The sequence below is a fragment of the Metopolophium dirhodum genome, chromosome 1 (assembly GCF_019925205.1).
Source record: "Metopolophium dirhodum isolate CAU chromosome 1, ASM1992520v1, whole genome shotgun sequence".
Lineage (NCBI taxonomy): Eukaryota > Metazoa > Arthropoda > Insecta > Hemiptera > Aphididae > Metopolophium > Metopolophium dirhodum.
The window spans coordinates 21,192,055-21,208,253 of NC_083560.1; positions in this window are offsets into that span (position 1 = coordinate 21,192,055).

Below are 16,199 nucleotides of genomic sequence, written 5' to 3' on the forward strand. Positions count from 1 at the left end.
TAGCCTTTTTTATTCATTTTAAATATAAATAATTATCAAATAAACAAATTAATTGAACATACCATACATTAACAGTCGATTAGAAACTCAAAAATAAATACTGTATTCACTTTAAAAAATTATGGCTATCATTTATTTATTATTTTAATTAAAATAAATATCACAACTAAGTTTTCACATACGTTATCAAAATGGATAGGTTATTGACCGACTACAAAACACCGACCGTAGAAGACTCGCCTTTTGAACGTGCAATATAAAATGCGTTTTTCTCAAAAATAGGCACAAATAATTGAAACGCGACACACTCACACTAAACCGGTCAAAATGCGCGTTCCTTCGTATGACGCACTTTAATCAATTGCAACCAAACTTTTTTAATTACAAAACAAAACCGATCTATTGTTCAATCTTTATTAATAATTATTATCATAACAAAATGGTTTTATTTTTTTCTTTCTATATATTTTTAAATTTTTATCATTGGGCCCCCCATTATGGGTTGGGGCCCTGGGCCCGTGTGTTTAAACACACGCAACACACCCGGTTATTTCGGCACTGACAATACAATTATGATAATTATGTATTTGACCTAAAAGCGTTCAATGCAAGAAGCACATCAAATCACTAGGGATAACCTAATTATTAAGAAAAAGGAAACAAACAAAACTATAATATGACAGGACCGTAAATGCCATTGACATATATGTAGGCGACAAAGTTCTCATTAAGGAACACAATAAGAAAACTTCACTAAGTCTTAATTGGCAGGGGGCCATACGAAGTAATTTTTGGTTCACGATAACGAAAATATAACAATCCAAAAAGGTAATCGCGAGTATCGCATACATAAAAATAACGTTAAGCTTTATTATGACGATGACACAAGCGAATAAATAAAAAAGAAACAACGTAAACGTATTTTATTATTCATACGACAAACATATAACTATATTTAGTAAACTGGTTATTTAAATTATTATATTATATTACGGGATTTACGGAATGTTATAACCATTTTATTATCGTTTTTTTTTATATATATATTAATATTATTCTACTATTTTATTATTTTACAAACATATAATCATATTACCTTTTATTAATATTTTCCTAAGCATTGGAACGGGTATATCAAATACTATTAATTTACACTTTTACCATAAAAAACTATAATATGACATTTGCAGTAAATGATAAATTTAATGTGTCTAAAGATCAACAATTAAGAAACCACTTAATGAAACATTTTGTGCTCATTATTTACTAATTACGAAACACATGATAGTGTTGATAGTGCATCACAAGTTTGATATCTCCATACAAACTTTTAGAACACGTAAAAGACATTAAAGTTTCATTGCCAGGGGGGACAGATTTACCAACTGACCTAGAGATAACAAACATTTACGAATTGGTAAACCCTCAGACCTCACTATTATTATGCTGATGACAACCTAGTGTTTATAATAACTTTGCCGTTAATTTATCAAAATTATTTTATTTTATATAATTTAATACCGTGCCAGTATGCATTAGAACTGATTGTATTTATGTAAAACATAGTAATAAGTACCTAGCTATAAGTAAAAGGCTGCATACGAATTGCTTCCCAGAATCCAAAAAATATTATAAATTTTTAACTTTTATGGCTAAGGATTGAAAATTTAAAACAAGGCTCCACGTAAATAGGTTATATATAAATTACTTTATTCACAATAATATCATCAAATATACTTGTAAAATCATAGGCTGACTGACCGTTTTCGCTCAAAATCGTTTTTTCTTATACAATGATATTATATCATTGAATTCAAATTTAACACCATCCATTACAGTGACCCACTTGTAACCTACTGTACAGCAGAGTAACATACACTTATTCACCGTTTTTCTTTTTAAATCAAAGATTTAAAAATTTGATACAAGATTCCTCAAAAGTTTGTCTATCCTTATCAAATAAAAATGTCTACAAGCAAGTCAAATTAAATTTTTATGAGCGTTGGAAATTGATATTTTTACATCAATGTATTGATATTCAATCGATTTCTCATGGTTTTTTTAATTTATTATAACTAAAAAACGAATGACTATAGATAATTGAAAATTTCACTGAATGTTTATATTAACATTATCTATACACCATATAACTGTAGATATATGAAAAATTTACTGTATGTTTATATAAACATAAACCGTACCACTCAAAAAAGGTCGCATCGCGTCAGCGTAAGAACTGCCCCGGTGTCGATGCTAGTGGGAAAAGAGTCGTTGTGAGTACTCTGGATAACGGATCCTTCAATCTCATCTCGCGGGCGACGAGGACAGCCCCACTGAAAATCCGACCTAGCTTACGCCCGAACGGTAACAGTGCCCGTCGAGCTGTGTGGCGTGCGTCCGGCGACGCGCGCGTGTACCTCGCGTGCTCGCGCTCGCCGGCCGCGCGTTCGCGACATATGTGGATGGCCTCGCGAGGGCTGTCGGGAGTAGCGCCTTAGTAGAAGGGGAGTTACTTGGACTGGGTCGAATCCAGCGCTCGCCGACGCGGTTATACGAAACCCACCGATCTATCCTCGTACGAGAGCAGCCGGCGGGGGATCGTCAGCCTGGCGCCAGGGCGCCCTGACGTAACCCCGTCGGAGGGATGTTTCCGCGTCACCCAAAGGCGTGAAGGAGCCGCCCTCGCGACATATGGCTAAAGGTGTAAAAACCGCCGAGGGAATGGTGTTATAACTTTCCGTCACACAGTGGTTAGAAATGTATGTTTATATATTCATTTTTTTATGCACCATGACATTTTGAAAAATATTTTGACTCGATTTGGGCTGTTTACGGACATTGTCAGTTTTCAATGATTTTAGTTTTCTTTTTCGTAAATATTAATTAAATTGTATATTTAAATAATTAACTAAACTTATTAGATCGGTGTTTTAATTAACTTAACTTTAACTTAAATCATTTTCCAATTCATTAATTAAAACCAAGTCATAGTTTTCTTTATTTTCCCAATCAACTCAATACAATTTTATTTATTGGGTAAAATATCGTGATATATTATTAAAATATCAATTGAAAAATATCAAAAAACATATAGGCACTGTTTTTTTATACTTGGGAATTTAATATGAGGCTCCTACTATATTGTTACAATGACATTTGAAAAATTTTAAAAATCCTTAGTGACAATTTTTTTTAAAAGCATTTAAAGTTCAAAACGGTGAATAAGTGTGTGTCGCTCTGTTGTACAGTAGGTTACAAGCGGTTTACTGTAAAGGATGATGTTAAAATTTGAATTTAATGATAAAATATCATAGTATTAGAAAAACGATTCTGAGCGAAAACGGTCAATCGGCCTATGATATTACTAAGCACCAACTACTGTGTAGTTCGTGTCAGGCACGGATCTGTGGGGGGGGGGGGGGGGTTAATTTTCTTAATTAACTTGATAGTACAAAAGTACAACATAATTAAATAATCAAAACAAAAATACTATCCTTTTGATATGTAGTCCAAGTCAGATTGAAAAGTATGTTTTACATTTTTATTAAAACAATTTAAAAGAAAATTTATATTCTATTTGATTACAAACTGTTTTTTATCTAATTTAATTTTATAGTTCAAGATATCAAATAGACAACCGGGTTGTTATTATTTTGGAAATTTATAAAATGTAGAATTCAAAATGTAGATATTTTAATATATACATTTAATCCATAAGTTATAATTCATGATAAAGTTAATTTCTTTATCATGTTATAATCATTATATTACAATTTACAGTACAAAATCACATTTTTGTTTCATTGAATATTTTCCGTACCTAGGTACAAAATATTAAGTTTTGATTGTAACAAATATTAAAAAGGAAAAATGTATAATATTGTTACGTTGTAAATTAAATATTGTTCTTTTACATAAAGCTTTTTATATTAAAAGTTAGCAATGGATACCTAATTTAGATTTGTTAATAAATAATTCTTACATGTTATAATTATCAATATTATTTATTCTAAGCCTGAAACTTGGAAATATTGACCACGGAGTTTAACCTAATCAATAAGAAGTGCTTTTCAACTATTACATGAATAGTTTAAAATTTAAAATGTTTCATTTTTATGTTAAAATGGTTTAAATTATTCGTAGTAAATAAATATTTTGTCCAGTATATTGCAAAAGGTTTTGCAAATGTTAGTCCTCACAATACTTTGTGAGTGTGCTTGATCGTAAAAAATTCACGATTTTCTTCAATTTTCTTTTGTTTTACACGGTGATTTTGAAAACAACTGGGAAACTGTTGGCCCCCCCAAAGTATCAACTGGATTCACTTTCCTATCAGAAAATAGACTGTTGAAGAAAATGTTATCATTTTTTCTGTCCTAAAAGGTGATGACAGACACAAAAATAAAAATAATAAAAGAAAAAAAAGAAAAAAGAAAAATTATAAAAAGAAAACATACATCTTTGTAAAATCAATACATTCATCGCTCTGCTCAGAATCTAAAATAAGAAAAAAACGGGCACGTAAAATACTAGCTTTTGACAAAATTTTTTTAGATATTTTAGATTCTGAGCAGAGCGATGAATGTATTGATTTTACAAAGATGTATGTTTTCTTTTTATAATTTTTCTTTTTTCTTTTTTTTCTTTTATTATTTTTATTTTTGTGTCTGTCATCACCTTTTAGGACAGAAAAAAATGATAACATTTTCTTCAACAGTCTATTTTCTGATAGGAAAGTGAATCCAGTTGATACTTTGGGGGGCCAACAGTTTCCCAGTTGTTTTCAAAATCACCGTGTAAAACAAAAGAAAATTGAAGAAAATCGTGAATTTTTACGATCAAGCACACTCACAAAGTATTGTGAGGACTAACATTTGCAAAACCTTTTGCAATATACTGGACAAAATATTTATTTACTACGAATAATTTAAACCATTTTAACATAAAAATGAAACATTTTAAATTTTAAACTATTCATGTAATAGTTGAAAAGCACTTCTTATTGATTAGGTTAAACTCCGTGGTCAATATTTCCAAGTTTCAGGCTTAGAATAAATAATATTGATAATTATAACATGTAAGAATTATTTATTAACAAATCTAAATTAGGTATCCATTGCTAACTTTTAATATAAAAAGCTTTATGTAAAAGAACAATATTTAATTTACAACGTAACAATATTATACATTTTTCCTTTTTAATATTTGTTACAATCAAAACTTAATATTTTGTACCTAGGTACGGAAAATATTCAATGAAACAAAAATGTGATTTTGTACTGTAAATTGTAATATAATGATTATAACATGATAAAGAAATTAACTTTATCATGAATTATAACTTATGGATTAAATGTATATATTAAAATATCTACATTTTGAATTCTACATTTTATAAATTTCCAAAATAATAACAACCCGGTTGTCTATTTGATATCTTGAACTATAAAATTAAATTAGATAAAAAACAGTTTGTAATCAAATAGAATATAAATTTTCTTTTAAATTGTTTTAATAAAAATGTAAAACATACTTTTCAATCTGACTTGGACTACATATCAAAAGGATAGTATTTTTGTTTTGATTATTTAATTATGTTGTACTTTTGTACTATCAAGTTAATTAAGAAAATTAACCCCCCCCCCCCCCACAGATCCGTGCCTGACACGAACTACACAGTAGTTGGTGCTTAGTAATATCATAGGCCGATTGACCGTTTTCGCTCAGAATCGTTTTTCTAATACTATGATATTTTATCATTAAATTCAAATTTAACATCATCCTTTACAGTAAACCGCTTGTAACCTACTGTACAACAGAGCGACACACACTTATTCACCGTTTTGAACTTTAAATGCTTTTAAAAAAAATTGTCACTAAGGATTTTTAAAATTTTTCAAATGTCATTGTAACAATATAGTAGGAGCCTCATATTAAATTCCCAAGTATAAAAAAACAGTGCCTATATGTTTTTTGATATTTTTCAATTGATATTTTAATAATATATCACGATATTTTACCCAATAAATAAAATTGTATTGAGTTGATTGGGAAAATAAAGAAAACTATGACTTGGTTTTAATTAATGAATTGGAAAATGATTTAAGTTAAAGTTAAGTTAATTAAAACACCGATCTAATAAGTTTAGTTAATTATTTAAATATACAATTTAATTAATATTTACGAAAAAGAAAACTAAAATCATTGAAAACTGACAATGTCCGTAAACAGCCCAAATCGAGTCAAAATATTTTTCAAAATGTCATGGTGCATAAAAAATGAATATATAAACATACATTTCTAACCACTGTGTGACGGAAAGTTATAACACCATTCCCTCGGCGGTTTTTACACCTTTAGCCATATGTCGCGAGGGCGGCTCCTTCACGCCTTTGGGTGACGCGGAAACATCCCTCCGACGGGTTACGTCAGGGCGCCCTGGCGCCAGGCTGACGATCCCCCGCCGGCTGCTCTCGTACGAGATAGATCGGTGGGTTTCGTATAACCGCGTCGGCGAGCGCTGGATTCGACCCAGTCAAGTAACTCCCCTTCTACTAAGGCGCTACTCCCGACAGCCCTCGCGAGGCCATCCACATATGTCGCGAACGCGCGGCCGGCGAGCGCGAGCACGCGAGGTACACGCGCGCGTCGGCCGGACGCACGCCACACAGCTCGACGGGCACTGTTACCGTTCGGGCGTAAGCTAGGTCGGATTTTCAGTGGGGCTGTCCTCGTCGCCCGCGAGATGAGATTGAAGGATCCGTTATCCAGAGTACTCACAACGACTCTTTTCCCACTAGCATCGACACCGGGGCAGTTCTTACGCTGACGCGATGCGACCTTTTTTGAGTGGTACGGTTTATGTTTATATAAACATACAGTAAATTTTTCATATATCTACAGTTATATGGTGTATAGATAATGTTAATATAAACATTCAGTGAAATTTTCAATTATCTATAGTCATTCGTTTTTTAGTTATAATAAATTAAAAAAACCATGAGAAATCGATTGAATATCAATACATTGATGTAAAAATATCAATTTCCAACGCTCATAAAAATTTAATTTGACTTGCTTGTAGACATTTTTATTTGATAAGGATAGACAAACTTTTGAGGAATCTTGTATCAAATTTTTAAATCTTTGATTTAAAAAGAAAAACGGTGAATAAGTGTATGTTACTCTGCTGTACAGTAGGTTACAAGTGGGTCACTGTAATGGATGGTGTTAAATTTGAATTCAATGATATAATATCATTGTATAAGAAAAACGATTTTGAGCGAAAACGGTCAGTCAGCCTATGATTTTACCAAGTATATTTGATGATATTATTGTGAATAAAGTAATTTATATATAACCTATTTACGTGGAGCCTTGTTTTAAATTTTCAATCCTTAGCCATAAAAGTTAAAAATTTATAATATTTTTGGATTCTGGGAAGCAATTCGTATGCAGCCTTTTACTTATAGCTAGGTACTTATTACTATGTTTTACATAAATACAATCAGTTCTAATGCATACTGGCACCGGTATTAAATTATATAAAATAAAATAATTTTGATAAATTAACGGCAAAGTTATTATAAACACTAGGTTGTCATCAGCATAATAATAGTGAGGTCTGAGGGTTTACCAATTCGTAAATGTTTGTTATCTCTAGGTCAGTTGGTAAATCTGTCCCCCCTGGCAATGAAACTTTAATGTCTTTTACGTGTTCTAAAAGTTTGTATGGAGATATCAAACTTGTGATGCACTATCAACACTATCATGTGTTTCGTAATTAGTAAATAATGAGCACAAAATGTTTCATTAAGTGGTTTCTTAATTGTTGATCTTTAGACACATTAAATTTATCATTTACTGCAAATGTCATATTATAGTTTTTATGGTAAAAGTGTAAATTAATAGTATTTGATATACCCGTTCCAATGCTTAGGAAAATATTAATAAAAGGTAATATGATTATATGTTTGTAAAATAATAAAATAGTAGAATAATATTAATATATATATAAAAAAAAACGATAATAAAATGGTAATAACATTCCGTAAATCCCGTAATATAATATAATAATTTAAATAACCAGTTTACTAAATATAGTTATATGTTTGTCGTATGAATAATAAAATACGTTTACGTTGTTTCTTTTTTATTTATTCGCTTGTGTCATCGTCATAATAAAGCTTAACGTTATTTTTATGTATGCGATACTCGCGATTACCTTTTTGGATTGTTATATTTTCGTTATCGTGAACCAAAATTACTTCGTATGGCCCCTGCCAATTAAGACTTAGTGAAGTTTTCTTATTGTGTTCCTTAATGAGAACTTTGTCGCCTACATATATGTCAATGGCATTTACGGTCCTGTCATAATATAGTTTTGTTTGTTTCCTTTTTCTTAATAATTAGGTTATCCCTAGTGATTTGATGTGCTTCTTGCATTGAACGCTTTAGGTCAAATACATAATTATCATAATTGTATTGTCAGTGCCGAAATAACCGGGTGTGTTGCGTGTGTTAAACACACGGGCCCAGGGCCCCAACCCATAATGGGGGGCCCAATGATAAAAATTTAAAAATATATAGAAAGAAAAAAATAAAACCATTTTGTTATGATAATAATTATTAATAAAGATTGAACAATAGATCGGTTTTGTTTTGTAATTAAAAAAGTTTGGTTGCAATTGATTAAAGTGCGTCATACGAAGGAACGCGCATTTTGACCGGTTTAGTGTGAGTGTGTCGCGTTTCAATTATTTGTGCCTATTTTTGAGAAAAACGCATTTTATATTGCACGTTCAAAAGGCGAGTCTTCTACGGTCGGTGTTTTGTAGTCGGTCAATAACCTATCCATTTTGATAACGTATGTGAAAACTTAGTTGTGATATTTATTTTAATTAAAATAATAAATAAATGATAGCCATAATTTTTTAAAGTGAATACAGTATTTATTTTTGAGTTTCTAATCGACTGTTAATGTATGGTATGTTCAATTAATTTGTTATTTGATAATTATTTATATTTAAAATGAATAAAAAAGGCTACAAATTATTACATTTATTTATTTGTAAATGCATAGGTAGCTACGCGTTTTAATTATGTTAACCTTATTTTATAAGAGTAAAAACTCAAAATGCCAAAGTATGTTTTCAAATTTGGAAAAATTAATTTTACAATAGTCGATATATTAATTTTTCAATTTTCAAAAGTAAGGGAGGGGGGCCCATTCATTTTATTTTCACACAGGCCCAAATAGGCGTAGTTGCGGCACTGTGTATTGTGGTTCTGGATTTTTATTAAACGCGGAGGGAATATTCTGTTTTCTTCCGAATACTAATTCGTATGGTGTAAAGTTAGTAGAGGTATGATCCGTTGTGTTATAACAAAAAGTCGCGTAACATAAAAGATAAAAAAATCGTACCGCAATCTGTTAAAATTGATTCGGGAATGCCATATATGCATAAAAAACATTCTACGAATACTTGGGCTACGGTTTGTGCGTCTGTGGCTGATAGCGCTATAGCTAGCGAAAAACGACTTAATTGGTCCTGTAAGGTTAGAATATACATGTTCCCTGATAATGTTTTTGGTAAGGTTCCTACTATATCTAAACAGATCCTCTCGGATGGTTTAACTACTGTGCTAGTAATTAGCATAGGTTGTTTTGTTTTAACATGAGATTTATTTTTCTGGCATATTTCACAGTGTTTAATATAATGTTTTACGTCTTTTTTCATGTGACGCCAGCTATAATTAAGTTTTAGTCGTTTAACGGTACGTGATATACCTGCATGCCCCCCCCCCCCCCCCCCAATGGTGAATTGTGATGTTCATAAAATATTCATTGTTTTTCCTCCTCCGTTAATTGTTGTCTGGTATAAATTTTTACCATAATGTTAGTTGTTTTAAAAATGTGCCGAAACATTGTCCGAATATGTAAATAACTGGTTAGCGAAGTAGGTCCGTCTAATTTATTCGTAGAAAATGAATCGATTTGATTTGAAATACAAAACGTTTTTAAATCTTTTATAGCTTGGTAAATTTCCTCGGCCTTGAGTGGTGTTGTATGTATTTGGTTTAAACAATAAAATATGAATAAATGCGAATCTCCTTCGATAGTATAAAACTTGTTTTTATCCGTAAACTGGATTTTGCCTAAGTCAATATTTTTTGTAATTTCACGCACTGCCGGGTTTGTTATAATTGTATCTCCTGAAATCATTATTACTATATTTTCCCTTTCTACAGCTTTACTGATGTCATCGTCTACTTCTAGAATTTTTGAGTTAAATACAAGCTTAGCTTCTGCAGCTCGGAAATCGTCGAAATCGGAAGTCGTACCGGTTGGACCAGGTTGTATCATTCGAATACGCGACAAACAGTCTGCGTTCGAGTGTTCCGGGCCGGCTCTATACGTAATGTCATAATCGTAATCGGCTAACTGCTGTTATGTACCCACGTATTTAGTAGTCATATATTAACTATGTACAGCGCGCCGCACGTTTCTAATATTATTTGACACTATAACTAATAAGGCAATTAGTATAGTATAACATGCGGAGGTCGTTGCAAAAGCGTAGAGAAAACAATTAAACTATAGAAGGTGCCGTCACATACGTATCTTTCCTGGAAAGCCAACGAGTTGACCAGCATACCAAATACGAGACCCGAACTCTGTCTCATGACCGAGCTTAGCCACTTCCAAAACCACCCACTCCAAAGGACACAATCATATATTATATAGAAGCCCAGGACAAGAGCTCTTCAGACGGTTAGGGACATTCCTGGTGCTGAGTGTCGTGAAGATGCTTGTGATGGCAATGGGTGTACACGTCTGATTACAGGCTGTTTTAGGTCTGATTTTATAAGGGTCTCCTACTCCCCTACCTACCACCTTGCCTATCGACTTATCCTTATTGCTCACAGAGTGCTATCTATATCCTGCACGCTGAGTTGTGCAAAAAGTCCTATCACTGTGTCCATGGTTGTCAATAATTTATTAGATACTACTTTCTTGTTTCTATTTATGCGTCGTGTACATAAATATATCTATATACATGTATATAATATATATATTTATGTACGTTATATATATATATACCCAATTCCCGTTGTTTTATATATGATTGACGATTCGCATATAATATGATGGTCCTTTCAAATATTACTCATGAATTAACGTGAATGTTGGTTTACAATAACACTATTGACAGTTGACCCCCTTCGTCATCTTAGTCGTGTATTTGGGTATTTGGCAATTGATGTATCATTATTGATATACATATACATATACATAACATAATTATTTCTAATTCCTTTCAAATTATTATATCTGTCTTTTAACTATCTAAGCTTTATTATTTGTTATGCGTAAGAGTAAACGGATGTCATCCGTTACAAAATTATACAAAGTATACGCGTTTAGTAAAAAACTACGTCGTAAATTTCAACTCAGACATAAATATGAATATAAGTACCTATTACAGTATTTTGTTAAATGTATTTAAAGTGCATAGATACTTTAAATACATTCAACAAAATAATGCTGTTTTGCTTTTTTATATGGTTGAAAATTTATTTTATATTTATAGCATCTCTGCTCGTTTACTTTTTTATATAGTTGAAAATATATTCTCATAGATCAAGTCAGCTCCAAATAATATAAAATATTAACAATCACTAAACGTGCCCCACACACCCACCAACCATTCGATGTTCAGAACTGTTTATCTTAGTTCATGTTGTAAGCAAGACATAAATTTAATATACGTCTTACCAGAATGAATTCATTCTTGAAAACATTGTATGTTCAAAATGATCTGTAATTTTTCGGTAAAAGTATGAAATACTTGTCTAGCCTTAGTTGCAAACATTTTAAAATACCTCAAATAAACGTCTGAAATTATTAGACTGGACAAAATACAATCGTAACAGTTTTTACGTGTGGTCTGGGAAAAATTCCCTTGGCACACCAATTTTTTTGTACAAGTGAAGTACGACAATTGTGTACGTTTTGGGTAGTAAAACCCGTAGCAAGTTTAGTGTTTTTACCTGTTAAAGTAAAATATACTTTTTGTGTGTGTTTTGGGGTGCAATAGTAACCCAGAACGCAATTTTGTGCGTGTGTATACCGAGTGAGTAACACATACGCGTTCGATAAATTTTTCTTACGGAAAAAGCAACGCTTGCACCTCATGAGTACACCAATATATAATTTTTTGTTTTTTTTTTTTTTTGTACGAGTGAAGTGCGACTAATTGTACATTTCTGGTAGTGTAACCGGAAGCAAATTTTTAGTGTTTTACAAGTTAAAATAACAGTTATAAGAGTTTTGGGTACAGTAGAAACCCAGAACGCAATTGTGTGCGTGTATACCGATTAACTAACAAATACGCGTTCGATTTTTTGTCTTACAACGTTTGTGCCGCATGAGTACAATTTTGCTAACCGCGCGTCTACACATATACAGGTGAGCAACGTTTTGTAATATACTTACATATTAATATTAGGATTGTAGGTTAGTTTTTTCATAATTTAAAAAATTTTTTATTAGTTTAATTTTCGTTCGCCCTTCAAAATTGTATTTAGTTTATTTCAAAAAAAAAAATATATTTTAATTTTAATTCTTAAATTATTTAAAAATTAAGTAGTTATTGTTAAGTATAAATATATTAATAAAAATCAACTTCTTTCATTACAAAATTTTTCTTTAATTCAATTAAATCTTAATATGATATGAATGTCGAAGAGCTTATAGCCTTAGGTTCGAAAATTACTAAATTAACAGATATTACCTGTTGAAGTATCAATTTCATGAAACAAATTATGTAATTGGAAGGAATTGTCTAAGATTAACCAAAAAAAAGATGCACTTTGAATTGAAATCCAGGCTCTAATCATGACGATCGTCTGGGTGTAAGATACTGTATCTTTAGAACGCTATTAGAAAAAAACCAAATAATGTGAAAATTTAAGTCGTAGTTATATATTTTTGTCATAAAATTACCTAAGACATAATAATTTGTATATTTTATCACGCAAAGTATACAAAATTTGCAAAAATTGAAAATTTCGAAAATTAAAATGCGCATGATTAAATAGGAATATACTTACTGTGATTAGTCCCATTTGTGTACATATTATATTTGATTAATTAACCTGTTATCGATAAAAAGTTGCAGTATCCATTAAATCCGGTCTTTAGTTCTATAGCAATTATTACAACTATGTTATTATAATATTATATATTCATAATTTAATTTCTTATCACAATATGGTACACGGGCGATAAACTTTGCAGTTTCAAAGGATCTCGTATTGTAAGCAATACCTTCTTTCCGATAAAATAATATAATCACAGACAAACATGGGTATCTCCAGACACAATAAACAAATGCCAAATTGACCACGTCATAATAGTTAATAAGCGACATAAATCTTGTAAGAATGTACAAGTAACGTGAGGGGAGCAGACGGAGACATTACTGAGCAGTGACCAATATATCTCGTATGGTAGTATAGATTTTTCAGAAAAACTATCGGTAAACCGGCGAAGAAAACAACAACGAAAAAGGAGTCGGAAAGAAAAAGAAGTCAACCGGATTAAAGCCAAGGACCTAAAAGAATTGCATAAGTACCAGCAATAGTCAGAATTACTAACGAGTTAAATAAATCGAGTCCCTCGTCGACATAATATAAAGTGGAATCCGAAGTCGGATTGATCTGGGCAAAAATAAAAGGTCGTCGACGACGGCGGGGGATATCCAAATACTATATATTATATAGATCTAAATATATAGCGTCTATTACTTAAAGTATGCTTATATAATGAAAAAGTACGCTCAGCATTTTGATGCATCTACACTTGTTATTTGTGCATATTTAAAATAATTTAAAAAAATTGGCATTAAATCTGAATAAACATTTTAATCTTCAGAGTAAGTTTCAATTGTTTTAAAATTGTAAATCCTTCATTTTTTTTCTAAGACACATTTAAATTTTACTTAACCAATTTTACATTGCAGGGACCTGGAATACGTCGACCGTCAATACATTATTATTATCGACATATTTTTAAAACATCATGACTAGGCCCGAATTTAAATAATCTAAAATACGTCGAACAATGCTCGAAAAAATGGCTAAAAATGTCCATAAAAAATGTATTTTACCGCAATAAAGACCTTAAACATGGACAAATTAAATCATTTTTTCAATGCAATGTTTTATTAAGGTACATCTAGGTATTTGTCGAAATAAAAATATTATACTTCTAACTGTGAACAATCTCTAAGAAAACATTTTTCCACAAAAGGACCAATCAATACATTTTTATAACCTTATATTCATATTTATTTATTTTTTTTTAGGCACGCATTATATAATTAATTATTAAATAGTAAGATTAAATTAACATTTAAGCATAATTTTATAGTCAACGACGCGAATAAGCCGATACAGTAACCTAGTAATTATATAAGTTTAGTATTTAATTTTGTAATAAGACATTTTTATGTAGCTATAGCATTAAAAAATGAGGGCATTTTTTCCAAAAAACAACGGGGACTGTCGTATATTGCAGACAGTCGTCAAAATAATATTATTTTATATATATGTAATATAGGTGGGAATATTTCAAATTGTAAATTATTGACATAGGTCAGGCCAGCGAAGCAATAATGTGCTGAGGCGACAATAATATTTTCTATATAACACCGCCTTTCCATTTGGAGACCACTACTAGAACAAATACTGAACACATTCGCTTCTATCAATAGAAAATTATGTTTAACACTTTAAATTTTAATATTATAAGATTATGTGGTTAAATGGTTTATCTAATAATTGGTAGGTATGATTGCGATTTAATAAAACCGGATTTTATATAGTATATATATAGTATAGCAAATACTATGGCTTTCGTAAAGGCGGTTACAAATGCAGACGGAGCAGCAACAATAAATTTCCTAATGGACTTAATAACATCTTACGGAGTACCTAATATTTTTGTAGCGATAGGGGCACACATTTCAAAAATAAGGAGGTAGGTTATGCGTGTAAAAGATTAGGTATTACGCAAATTTTCTAGCTCGTATCACCCACAGACCCAAGGTATGACCGAACGTATGAACAAAATTATCTGTAATAGTTTATCACATTACGTTAACGAAAATCAAAAAGACTGGTCATTATATTACAAAATGATCGTTTTTGCTTATAATACAAGCCCAAGTTCGAGATTAAAAGTAAGCCCATTTTATTTACTCCACGGTATGGAAGCAAGTCAGCCTATAGATAACAAATTAACTATAGACGACGAATTGTTTGACTTTTCTAAAGCATTAAATCAGCTTCAAAACATTAGAGATACTATTCCCAAAATTGTCGAAAAAGAACAAGCTGTTCAGAAAAAACATTATGACATGAGTCACGAAAATATTAATTTCGAACCAGGACAAAAAGTCTTGATAAAATTTGATTTCAACGAAAAGGATAAAACAAAGAAACTAGCATATAAATATAGAGGCCCTTTTACTATTATTGAAAAAATATCTGACGTAAGCTACGAAGTAGATTTAATTTTAAAAGGGAAAAAAACCATAGACACTTTTCATGTGAATAGAATAAAACCTTATCATGAAAGGCCAAATTAATCATATAGACAAATATAAAAAAGAAGGCCCTGGTAGCAACCTATTATTACATAAAATGTCAACTAGAATAAGATAAGTAAATACCTAAGTACTATACAAGTATACAGTTATACTATGATGACTATAAAACCTAATTAATATATTTTAATCTCGATTTTAATGTAACATTATTATAAGTATCATAATTTTGTCTAAACACCGTAATATATTACGTGTTTTTAGTTATATTCACACATACATTAAAATATAAAAAAAAAATAAAGATAGCAATAAAAATAAAAAATAATATAATAATAATAATAAAACTAATATTGCTGATATTGCTCAAATAAGTTATAGTCCGAAGAAAAATTAATATAAAAAAATATATACGCATCGAATAAAAATATCATAATAATAAGAATAATTAACAATGATTACACGACAACCTTATGCTGTTTTAGATGATCATGTTTAAGTTATTTCTCTTAACACTAATATTGGCGTATGTGATGACAGAGGAGGTTATGGATATAACAGTGTCATCAGGTGCATTTTTCGACG